Below are 12,361 nucleotides of genomic sequence, written 5' to 3' on the forward strand. Positions count from 1 at the left end.
GTTTGGTAGCTGAATGGGGGTGGGGGATGTACATGGTAATTGGCAGGAGGTTTCCTTGCCTACGTTTGACTGAATACTATGAGACTTCTTGGGTCCAGAGTCAGTGTTGAGGGCTTCCAGGTAACTCCCTCCTGACTGGACACTACTGTGTCATCATTGGCACTGGGTCTGTCCTGCTGATGGGAACAGAATGTGACAAGGGATGGTAATGCAGTCAAGCATGGTTTCTAAGGTCTAGTTCTGTCTACATGACTGTGCCGGACTGCTGCTTGACGAGTCTGTGAGAAAATTCTCTCAATGTTGATAATAGCCCTTAGATATTAGTAAGGAGGACTTTGCAGAATTGACAGGGCTGAGATTTTAACCGCCAGTTCCAGTGCTTAGGTTGATGCCAAGCAGTCTATCTTATTTCAATCATTTTTTCAGTTTTTTATTGGTTTAATAAAACTAAATGACTTGCTAGGTCATTTCAGAGGCCAGACCAGGTAAGAACAATAGGTTTGCTTCCCTGAAGGTCATTAATGAACCAGATTTGTTTCTGTTTTATTACAATCAATGGTTGATGGCTATTGTTAAACTTTTCATTCCAGGTGTTTTTTTTAAAAGAAAAACAGCTTCAGATTCCACCTTCTGCCATGGTGGGATTTGAATACAGATCACTACCTGGGTCTCTCGATTACGAAGTCCTGTGTCAAGGCCAGTACACCAATTTGTTGAATTCATCGTCTACTTGTTCTGCTGCATTTTCTCAAAGGTACATGAAATTTAAAAATCCATCTGTGGGAAACAGTCTGCTAGTTGTTGATTTTAAATTATGAATAAGCTTGCAGCATATTTTCAAGATGCTGTATTGTGTCTTCAATGCCCAACACCTATAAACTTTTTACAAAAAGCTACAACCAAAGGTTTGATTGCTGAGCTGAAGAGCAAGAGTTTCAGATATTGACAAACTGACAAAGAAATGGAAGTTAGAGCCATAAATACCACCAGTCTCAAACATGAAACATGACTGTTCATAATGACATTTTGAACTATTCTTTTCGACATATAATCATATGGATTTATTTAATTTAAAATGATTTTTATTCTAAAATTGTAATTACATTCAGGCCTGTAATAAGAGGGACAGTAATCTTGGATTTCTGGTCTTATAGCTAAATCATGTTCAGTATATCAACCTGAAGTAATGGAGTTGGTCATTTGAGGTGCCCATTATGTACTTGCCCATTGAAATGCTGTTGGTTTACATCAATAGATAATCAAAGCAATTTCTTGCATCAAAATATCAGACTGAAGTGCAGGGGGAAAGAAGTAATCAAGCATACACAACCTTAGTTTAGAATTGAACTCTATTTTCTTGATTAGGTTACATCTTTGTTTCCAGCAACACAAATATTCCCATTTTTCCATTTATTAAGATTCCAAACAGATGAATATGGAGGAAGAAGCTATGTCAATGTTCCATTGAAGTATTTAAGTTCCTCAGAAAGGACTTGGGAATTGGACGGTGCAGTCAATATTCTGAGCACTGATACATTTCCCACAGAGGAATCTGCAGAATAAATTTCCATTTGTACAATAAGTAAATATTTTATCCGGCACAATGAAGGATATTGTACAATAATATTTTGTAATTAATTAATTATTATGGTAGTTGTTAAACCTAACTGATAAAAGTGACAATTTCAATCAGCATTCACCTAGCATGAAGGCACAGTCTGTTTCTAACATAAATGTATGTTAATTAATAACATTAAAAATAACAAAACAGGAACCTATGTTGCTTATTAAGTAAATAATTTAAGGGAATCACTTCACCCTAATCTGTCCAGTGGGAAACTGATTGGACCAGATTACTTGACTGTTTTACGTTCCATCTGACTCTTACTTTCCACTGATGTCATATACACTTAGGGAGGCTTGTGTCTGCTTCAAATGTCCTTTGCAAAATTTGATTGCAAGTGATGACAGCAAGTGCGGAGCATTCTGCGGTCAATTTCTCCAAGGTCTTCACAACCACATCAAAAGTTATTACAGGAATGCTATGTTTCAATTTGTTTACCTGTTATATAGCTTGGAACAGTAGGAGTGCAGGTGTCCAAAGTTCACCCCAGGAGCCACATTGTCAATTTTAAGATGGCATCATCATGTTCTCCCTGTAAACTCACTGCTGTTACATGGACAATAGTAATATAGTTCTGTTGTAATTGGAATACCTTTTACAGTAGTGGCTTCATAAGTTCATTTGCTGCTGTGTAACAATGACAAACAGATTAGCAAATGGATCTTAGTATGTGGCAAAAGCTTCACATTTTCTATATATACAATAATACAATACAGCACAGGAACAGGCCCTTCTGCCCACCAAGCCTGCACTGATTCCTAGTCCTTATTTAGACACACTATTTATTGCCTATGCATAGTATCTATCCCTCTGTTCACCTCATGTTCATGTGCCTATCAAGATATGCCTTAAATGTTGCTAACATGCCTGCTTCAACCACCTCCATTGATGGTGCATTTCAGGCACCCACGACCTTCTATGTGAGATGTTTTCCCTGCACTTCTTCCCTAAACTTTCCCCCACTCACCTTTAACATGTGCTCTCTTGTAGTTGACCTTTCCACCCTGGGAAAAAACCTCTGACTATCCACCCTATATATGCCTCTCATAATTTTGTCGGCCTCTATCAGGTTTCCCCTCAACCTCCATCTTTCCAGTGAAAACAATCCAAGTGTATCCAACCTTTCCTTATAACTGAAACCCTCCAGACCAGGCAATATCCTGGTAAACCTTTTTTTCATACTTTTACTGTTTAAATTTACACTATTTCAAGTCTGATAAATCTGCAATGGATTTGAAGTATATTCCAGCATTGATCACATTTCAAAATTTCAAAATTGATCACATTTGGCGGCACGGTGGCACAGTGGTTAGCACTGCTGCCTCACAGCGCCAGAGAACCGGGTTCAATTCCCGACTCAGGCGACTGACTGTGTGGAGTTTGCACATTCTCCCCATGTCTGCGTGGGTTTCCTCCGGGTGCTCCGGTTTCCTCCCACAGTCCAAAGATGTGCGGGTTAGGTGAATTGGCCATGCTAAATTGCCCGTAGTGTTAGGTTGTAGGGGTATGGGTGGGTTGCGCTTCGGCGGGTCGGTGTGGACTTGTTGGGCCGAAGGGCCTGTTTCCACACTGCAAGTAATCTAATCTAATAATAAAAAAATCTTAAAAGCAAAGAATTGTCTTCCTTTTCCAAAGAATAATTTTCTGTATTTAATGTTAGGTGTTGCATCACTATTGAAGCTATACTCTGTTTTCCTTACAATAGCTAAAAATTTAAACGTTAGACCAACCTTATCTATATTTAAAGCACCATTGAAATTCAGTTTGAAGCCAACAAGAATCAAATGATTCAGCTTTAAATTCAATTTTGTGTACAATCTATTCAGAAGGAAACCAATTTCAGTTTCTGCTGATCAGCTTAATCGACGTACCACATTGATCCATCTTTACCAGTTGCTGGGTAAAGGCATTAATAAAGGCTTTCATTCTGAGCCAGTGATGTGGTTTGGTAAGGAAAGCTGAGTAACAAAGAATTGCACATGAAATAGAGTATGATGATACTGTTCTCAAGCTAAGAAGAACAATGCCTTTATAAACAGTACAGATTTGTAAATTACAAAATGCAGCAGTTCGTCAAATGAACAGATAATGTAAGGTGGCCTATATTTATCAGACCATCACATTTTTGTAGCAAGCCTAGAATATTCAGTGTAAATTATTCAGTAAAAAGTAATGATTAATCTCAGCTAATAGAATAGTAAAACCTGGTAATAAGAACCAAAATCTCTTCAAAGCACTGTTGATTATGAAGAAAAATTCTTAACAAATGAAGACTCACTGACGATACTCTCCAATTTTTTACTAGAAATTCAAAATAAAGTAAAACATTCCTGAGAAAATTAGAGATGAAATTGCTATCTGTGATGAAAAGGTTCAGCTGATTGGGTTTAATGGCTATTCCTTGTACACAGACTTGTACAACACAATGGTGGCTATTTGGCCCATCCAATTAAGGGAATTCCATGGCTCTCCCCACAATATTTCCTTTCAGTTGTGTATCCAATTCCCTTTTTAAATATACCGTTGAATCTGCTTCTTAAGGCTGTGTATTTCAGACCATAACAATTCAGTATAAGAAACTCCTTTCTGGCTCTTTTGCTAATTATCTAATATCTGCATCCTCCAGTTACTAACAGTCTTGGCAATGGAAAAGATTAATTTTTATTTCCCGACCAAAGCCCTTCACTATCTTGCATACTTTTGTTAATATTCCTCTTAACCTTCACTGTCCCTTAGGAGAACAATCCCAGCTTCTCTGGTCCCTCTACATAAATGAATTCCCTTTTCCCTGGTACCAATTATTAAATCTGCATGTCACCCTTTTAAAACATCTTCTCTTTGTTCCATTGTGGGAAAACCTAAACATTTTGGGAGAAGCAAAAGCCTCATTGTTGGTGTGGAAGCTGAAAGAGACTCCTCTTCAGCCAGTGAAGGAACCTTGGGGCAGCATCTCACCATTGGAGATGAATTAACGGGCTGTGACCATTGTCCTATTGAGAATGCAGACTGGCCCATCCAATCAGAAGGCCAGCAGTTCAAGAACACCATTAATGGCACCATTGAAGGGCAGGCAGGTTTAGTATAGGGAGTCAGGCCAGGCAGATGCGATCCCTCTGTGGGCCATGGATTGTCCACAAAGAATGGATTCTTCCACTCCCTCAGGAATACATTAGGAGACCAACAGTTTTATCTGGTGGTGACATTGTTACAATGTGCACTGAAAAAAAACTGTGGTTGTGTTTATACTTTGAACAATTTGTGTTTAAGGTAGTCATTTGGCATTGCTCAGGAAAGGCACATTTTGTTCCTGTTTTCATCCAGCACTCACCAAGACAATTTAGAAGACTATGAATATAAAAGAGAACAAGATCTTCATACTGTACGAAAAAAGCATGCTGACTGGTTGGCAAGTGGTCTCTGCTTGGTAGCAGCAATCCCATTGAGAAAGTACCAATTTTTGATGACTGACAGTTAACTGTTAGTGTAAATTTAAACAGCAAGTTGACTTTGATTGGTCAAGGCATTGCCCGATACAATGGACCTAAGAATGTTTTATACTTATTTTGCACAGTTGCAACAAGTGCAATAAACGTACATTTTTTGTGTGTACAAAGAACAGGCCCTGTGTATTAAAATATGCATTTTCTAGTACATACACATTTGAGAGAGGCAATGGTGTAGTGGCAATGTCACCGGAGTAGTAATCCTAAACACAAGGCTAATGCTCTGGGGACATGGGTTAAAATCCCATCATGGCAGATGGTACAAATCTGAAATAAAAAGCTAGTCTAATGTCAACCATGAAACCATTGCTAATTATTGGATAAACTCAGCTGGTTCACTCATGTCTTTTAGGGAAGGAAATCTGAATTGGACTGACCTGCATTTAACTCTAGAACCACAGTAATGTGATTAACTCTGAACTGCCTTCTGGGCAATTAGGGATTGGCAATAAATGCTGACCTAGCCCACGATGCCCTCCCCCCATGAAATAAAAAAAGTCACACCACACTGTGACTGGAGTTGACCATTGTAATTTGGTTTGTAGTGTAATTCTTAGCATAATCGGGATTATTAGCAATTTTCTAATTACAGAATCATATCTAATTTGTTGAGATATTTGAAAATCTAGTCTGGTTGGGTGCAGTCAGTACTTTACATATTGTGAACAGATGAAGTGATGTGCCAGTCTCTAGGATCACGCTAGCACTGAAACTCATATATCACATGTTGCATTTGTGTGACAGGCATTACCTCATTTTGGCTTGATGGAAGAATCCAGTTTGTGGTGAACATCTGTGTTTCTATGCATTCTTTTTTTAAAAACAATGCATTCAGCTGTGCCATGACCTAGTTCCGGTGTAGGTGGGACGTGAACCAGGGATTTCTGGTTCAGAGGTAGGACAACTACCAGTGCACTAAACACCCCCTCTGTGTTTCACCGGCAACATTTTATAATCAAATAGTTCCAGTGATATTATTACACATCACGACGCCAGGTGGGATGTGAGCCCAGGGTTCCTGAATAAGAGACAGGGCCACTATCACTGCACTGCAAGGGCCCCTCTCTGTTTCTCCGGTGTAATAGTAGTGTGAAAAAGCTTCACCTGTTGTTCAAATGTTTTGAGATATCTTGCCATTCCGGCCTGGCCTTATCCAGGACTAAAAACCTCACACCTGTTCATGAGTCAGTGCGATAAACAATGGGAAATGTTCTGATCAGGCTTGCCATTATCACACAGGATGGCTTTGATGAACCCAATTTCAGCATTAAACTTGCACATTGAGCAAGTGGCTCAAGACCCATTTATGATTTTATTTCTTCAGCTCGCACAGTTGAGTTCAATTTTAATGATAACTTGTATGCAATGTTCCCTCTTAGCCATTCTGAGGGTTCAGTTACATCAGTCAGTAGGCTGATGCCATTCTCAGCACTGAACTCCAGTTTCAGAAGTCACTACCATGCACAGACCTCAGAGGTGCACGCAGTAGGAAAAGGAATTAGAAGGAAAGTAGCTTGTATGCCAAATAGATGATATTGTCATGAGACTTCCCTAGGCTCAACCTTTGTTAACATTTTTGTTTGGTTCCATGAAAAAAGTATCACGATGGAAGGACACCCAAAATTCCAACTTTTGCATTTTTCTAATATGCAGACGATATATGTGCTGTATTTGAAAAGCAGTTGCATGTAAACATTTCTTTACGCATCTTAATGAGCTCCATCTTCTACTCAAATTCATCTTTGATGAGGAGCAGTCAAATCAGATCGCTTAAAATGTAGGAGAGGAAGTAGGCCATTTGGCCCTTTGAGTCTACTTTGCCATTCAATAAGGTCATGGCTAATCAGGTAATCCTCAACTCCAGCATCTGCCTTACCCCCATTACCTTTGAATCCCTTTCTGATTAAAAATCTAGCTCAGCACTGAATATACTTAACATCACAACCTTGACAGCCCTCTGTGGTAAAGAATTCCATAGATTGACTACTGTCTCAGAAAAGAAATTCCTCCTCTGCTCTGTCTAAAATGGATGACCTCTTATTCTTAGATTATCCCATTTGGGGAAACAAGCACACATCATCTACCCTGTCGAGCCTCCGAAGAATCTTATTAATTTCAATATGGCTTCCTTTTATTATTCGAAATTCCAATAAGCACATGCTCAACCTGTTCAATCTTTCCTCATCAGAAAATTCCTCCATACCTGGAATCAAGAGCCTTCTCTGACTGCCTCCAATGCCAGTATAGCTTTCTGTGGATAAGGGGATCAAAACTGTCCACAGTATCCCAGCATCGGTTTATCAATGCCATTTATAGTTTTATTTTTATACCTCTTTCTCTTTGAAATAAAGACCAACTCCATTTGCCTTCCCTGTTACCTGCTGAACTTTGATGCAAGCTTTTTGTGATTCATGCAAAAGGACCCACAAATCTGTTTTGCTGCAACTTTGCCCATCTTAAAAAAATTTAGCTCTTCTATTCTTCCTGCCAGTTTTCCCACATTAGAAACAAAAACAGAAGTTGCTGGAAAAACTCAGCAAGTCTGGCAGCATCAGAACTGAGGAAGAGTCACCAGACCCGAAGCATTAACTTCAATTTCCCTTCATAGATGCTGCCAGACCTGCTGAACAGCAACTTCTGTTTTTATTTCTGATTTACAGCATCAGCAGTTCTTTCCATTTTTCCACATTAGATTTCATCTGCCAAGTTTTCACCCACTCTGTCTATATCCCTCTGCAGACTCTTTGTGACAGCCTCATTACTTGTTTTCCCAATGGCACTCCATGAATTATGGTTTTCTGTCCTGAAAATGTCCCATTTCTTCCACCTCTCTACCTACTATTCATTTGCAAATCTCCTCTCTATCCCCAACACTAAGGGCTTTTATATTATTAAGTTGCCTTAAGTACAGTACATGGGTGTTTGGAAATCCAAATATATTACATTTACTGGTTCCCCTTTGTCTATGTTACTTGTTACCTTATGATTCCACTGTTACATCCTTTATAATGTACTCTAACATTTTCAAGTCAGGTGTTAAGCTAACTATCCTATAGTTAAAAATTCCTGAGTAAAACCATATGTTGGTGGGAATACTTCCAAGTCACGTGATTATTATCAGTGTCACCGGATCATCTAGCTGACAAATATTGCACTATGTCTATCACTTATTTGAGTTCCCTCACATTATTAACTGATGAAGAAAATGTTATCAGTCAAAAAATTTTGCCTCAATTCAGAGAAGTGGGCATACTGAAATTGAGATGTGACTACGATTGGCATCTTTATGAAGTGAAGGTAGGTGAGGTAATGCTGTTCATTGACTTTCAGGTAGGACCACAGTGTCATGTTCCTCTATCTCCCAGCTACCCCTGCTCTGTCTTGTCCTCTTTACTGTCCATTTCGTCCTCCAACTACAATAACAGTCCTATTAAACCTTCCACAATGAAACTGTTCTGAAAGTAGCCATAAGCAGTTCAGCAGAAACAAAAGTCTCTTACCAGAAATCATAGTTAATTGTACATAATAAAAAACAGTCAAGGAAAATCTATAAGTACTGGCCTAAAGTACAAACAACCAACTTACGAATATATATAATAGCTGAGTACTTTAAATAGCACCGCTGAAGGGTACTTGCGCCATGAAATTTTTGAATGAGTTTATAACATGGCAATTCAAACATGGGCACTCCATTTTCAGGAAAGGGTCTTACAGCAAGTGTAGGAGCTTTAGTTATTGTTTCATGTTCATCTAGTGTGCACTTTGGTCAAAGGACACCAATTCAACATCACTCCCTAAGACAAACAGGCACCTGGGTGCCACATACTTTGTTTCTTACATTATAACTATGACTTTATTTCAAAATTACTTCTTTACTGGCTGGAAAGCACTTTAAAACATCCTGCTGGAAACTGGAGTCCTGGCATGGTAGCACAGTGGTTAGCACTGCTGCCTCACAGCGCCAGGAACCCGGGTTTGATTCCGCCTCGGGCAACTGTCTGTGTGGAGTTTGCACATTCTCCATGTGTCTATGTGGGCTTCCTCCAGGTGCTCTGGTTCACTCCCACAGTCCAACAATGTGCAGGTTAAGTGGATTAGGTATCGGAAATACAGGGTTACGGGGATGGGATGATTCTCGGTGGGATGCTCTTCGGAGGGTTGTTGTGGACTTGATGGGCTGAATGGCCTGCTCCCATTCAGGAAGGATTCTATGCCTAAAATGGATCTTTTCTAGCATGTCTTGTGAAGCGTAAACCTCATGTAATGGCTGCTACAACAGTCCTTTCACTTCCCCAAATACTTAAACAAAGTCAAAAGGCATGTTAAAGATGATTAAATAAGGTTACCAGGCCTGGGGTCTAAGTTATTTCAGGAAACTGAATGGGTTGTTCTTAGGAAAAGTTATGGTAATAGGTAAGCGGGGGTAACAGTTATTCTGATGTCATAAGTAGTTGCCATGCTATCATTGGCTAAAAAGAATCCAGACAAGTGATTGACAGCCTCAAAAAGAGATATAATTACAAATGATCAGAGTCGTAGGGTAGTCGTCAGGGAGCAGTCATCTTCAGATGTGAGATAGATCAGAAGGGATTGAGGAAAGACCACGGAGTATTATTCTAATACTTTGACTTAGAAAGCAAGACCCTGCCTTCACAACTTTGAAGGAATCAACACCATTCTCCAAACCAACAACTTATTCATCCTCTGGTATCAATGATCTATGCTCAATTGTCATGAGTTGTATATGTCTTTTGTTTAATTGACTAATGCATGTTACCTAAACTGCTGCTTCTTAATAAACTTAACAAATTGTCTGAAAATTCCTTATGAATGGTCTACTGTCTATATTAGGTAAGTGTGTCACGAGCTATGTGTCCCCCTACCACACCCACCAACAAAACTCTAACAATTATGACAGTCTTTCTCTCTACTTTGGTTTCCCTGAGCCAATGAGTTTCTAGGACTTAGTTTATGCAATAGGCCCAAAAATGACAAAAAAAACCCAATAATGTTGTGCAATGCAGTCCTGCTTTTAAATCTGGGTACTCAGCTCTTAGTAAGACATTTAAGATACACTTGAGGTATGTTCCTTCTGACAGATGTTAAGGATCATAAATTAAACATTTTCTGCCAGTGACAATCCCAATTCCCAACAGATTTATGACTACAGAGGAAAATTGCTGGTTTTCTTTTTACTTCTGAATCTTACTTGCATGACTAAACATCATTGCTGCAAACAAGAGTGCCTCCAGCTCTTCAACAACTGCACTCCACATGGGAGAGTTTTGACAAAAACACCTTTGCCAATACCAAAATTCACATTGGACACAACCAGGAATTCCCTTTTAAACATCATGACTTCAGGCGAGTGTTTCTGCTGAACTCATAAAGTCATAGAGATGTACAGCACGGAAACAGACCCTTCGGTCCAACTCGTCCATGCCGACCAGATATCCGAACCCAATGTTGTCTCACGTCCCAGCCCCCAGCCCATATCACACCAAAACCTTCCTATTCATATACCTATCCAGATGCCTTTTAAGTGTTGCAATTGTACTGGCATCCACCACTCTGGCTGAAGCTACAAATTTTAAAAGGACCTAACTATAATTTAAATTGCTCATAAACTACAAATGTTCTTAGTTTATCAACGGTTTTTAAAAATGGCCAAAGGCCTAATAATAAGTATAACTCATTTGGCCTAGATTAGAGAATCATAAACGGCTTTTGTATGAGAAATATAATTATTCATTTTCTTCTATCCATTTGACTATTATTTTGCTTATAAACTATATCCTATTTTAATTTACAAAATCCATATTTCTTACTGTGATAAAATGTATAAGATGTATATCCTAATTTACCTGAAAGCAAAATCTAATTTAGGAAAGGTGCAAAATGGCATTTAGTTTCTAACTCAAATTATTTAAAGGTTAAGGATCTATGCAAAATTTTAAATTCTTACTCTTCAGATACTAATAGTACACTTCCACATTCCCGTAATGGAATCAATTCTCTCTTGCTGAAGTACAAAAGTACCATCTCATAACAATAAGCAAGTTAATTAGTTCAAACTAACTTTACAATTGAATATCTTTGGCAGAAATTATTCCCTTTTTATTCTTCTAATGTTTACACTTGTTATTTTAACAACACTCATTTTGATACATCTCTTTTTCCCTGAAATATTTAATAATCAAATAACAGGAAGTACGTTTCTGAGTAGCACAAGGATTGTGATTCAGCCTACATTTAGAGTGGCACAGTGGCATAGTGGTTAGCACTGCTGCCTCACAGCATCAGAGACCTGGGTTCAATTCCTGCCTCGGGCAACTGTCTCTGTGGAGTTTGTACATTGTCTGCATGGGTTTCCTCCCACAGTCCAAAGATGTGCAGGTTATGTGAATTGGCCATGCTAAATTGCCCATAGTGTTAGGTGTAGGGGAATGGGTCTGGGTGGGTTGCTCTTTGGAGGGTTGGTGTGGACTTGTTGGGCCAAAGGGCCTGTTTCCACACAGTAAGTAATCTAATTTTATCTGAAACGTCGATTCTCCTGCTCCTCGGATGCTGCCTGACCTGCTGTGCTTTTCCAGCACCACACTCTCGACTCTCATCTTCAGCATCTGCAGTCCTCACTTCCACCTACATTAAGAAACTATCAAGTGCTCTAATTTTGAGGTTGATGAAATGTATAATTTTCCAGTTATCAGACTGAAGTCTCTGAATAACACTGAGATTTGACCTGATAGCTATAACTGTGTGAATTAAACATCTCCATTTCAATATTGCTTTGATGGCTTTCAAAATAGAGATTCAAATGAGTTAGAACTGTAGCAAAGACCAAAACCAAGATACATAAGTGATGATTACTTTCAAACTTATATTGAAAATTGTTAGCTTTCCGTTGTGTACCAAGTAAGCTGAAGGATCACTGCTAAATTTAAATTAGTTTCAGATTTAGGCAAAAGATAAAATGGAGACTGTGCGGGGTGGGGTGGTTGTGGGGCTCAGATTTAACTGACAAATACTGGATTAGGGTTGAAGGCAGGTAGTTGCTGAACTTATACCACAATTCAAAATCCTCCTGTGAAATCATAAGCCTGAAATTGACCTCTCCCATCAGTGACATGTTCCTCTTCAGTAGCATTATTTCTCCTGTTTGTGTGTCAGAACCCTTCCCTCTGTCAGCTCAAATTTATATTCCACTTGTCAACACCAGCATTTTGCAGCTAAA

At 39.0% G+C, this 12,361-nt stretch overlaps 1 protein-coding gene across 2 annotated transcripts in view; it reads right to left on the reverse strand.

Annotated features, from left to right (window-relative positions):
• jph3b (junctophilin 3b) overlaps positions 1-12,361 on the reverse strand; it is a 171,169-nt gene that overhangs the window by 129,083 nt on the left and 29,725 nt on the right. The gene's annotated exons all lie outside the window — the stretch shown is intronic.

Source organism: Chiloscyllium plagiosum, unplaced genomic scaffold (genome assembly GCF_037043375.1).
Source record: "Chiloscyllium plagiosum isolate Xiang-an unplaced genomic scaffold, Cpla_swu_hap1 HiC_scaffold_17, whole genome shotgun sequence".
Classification (NCBI taxonomy): domain Eukaryota; kingdom Metazoa; phylum Chordata; class Chondrichthyes; order Orectolobiformes; family Hemiscylliidae; genus Chiloscyllium; species Chiloscyllium plagiosum.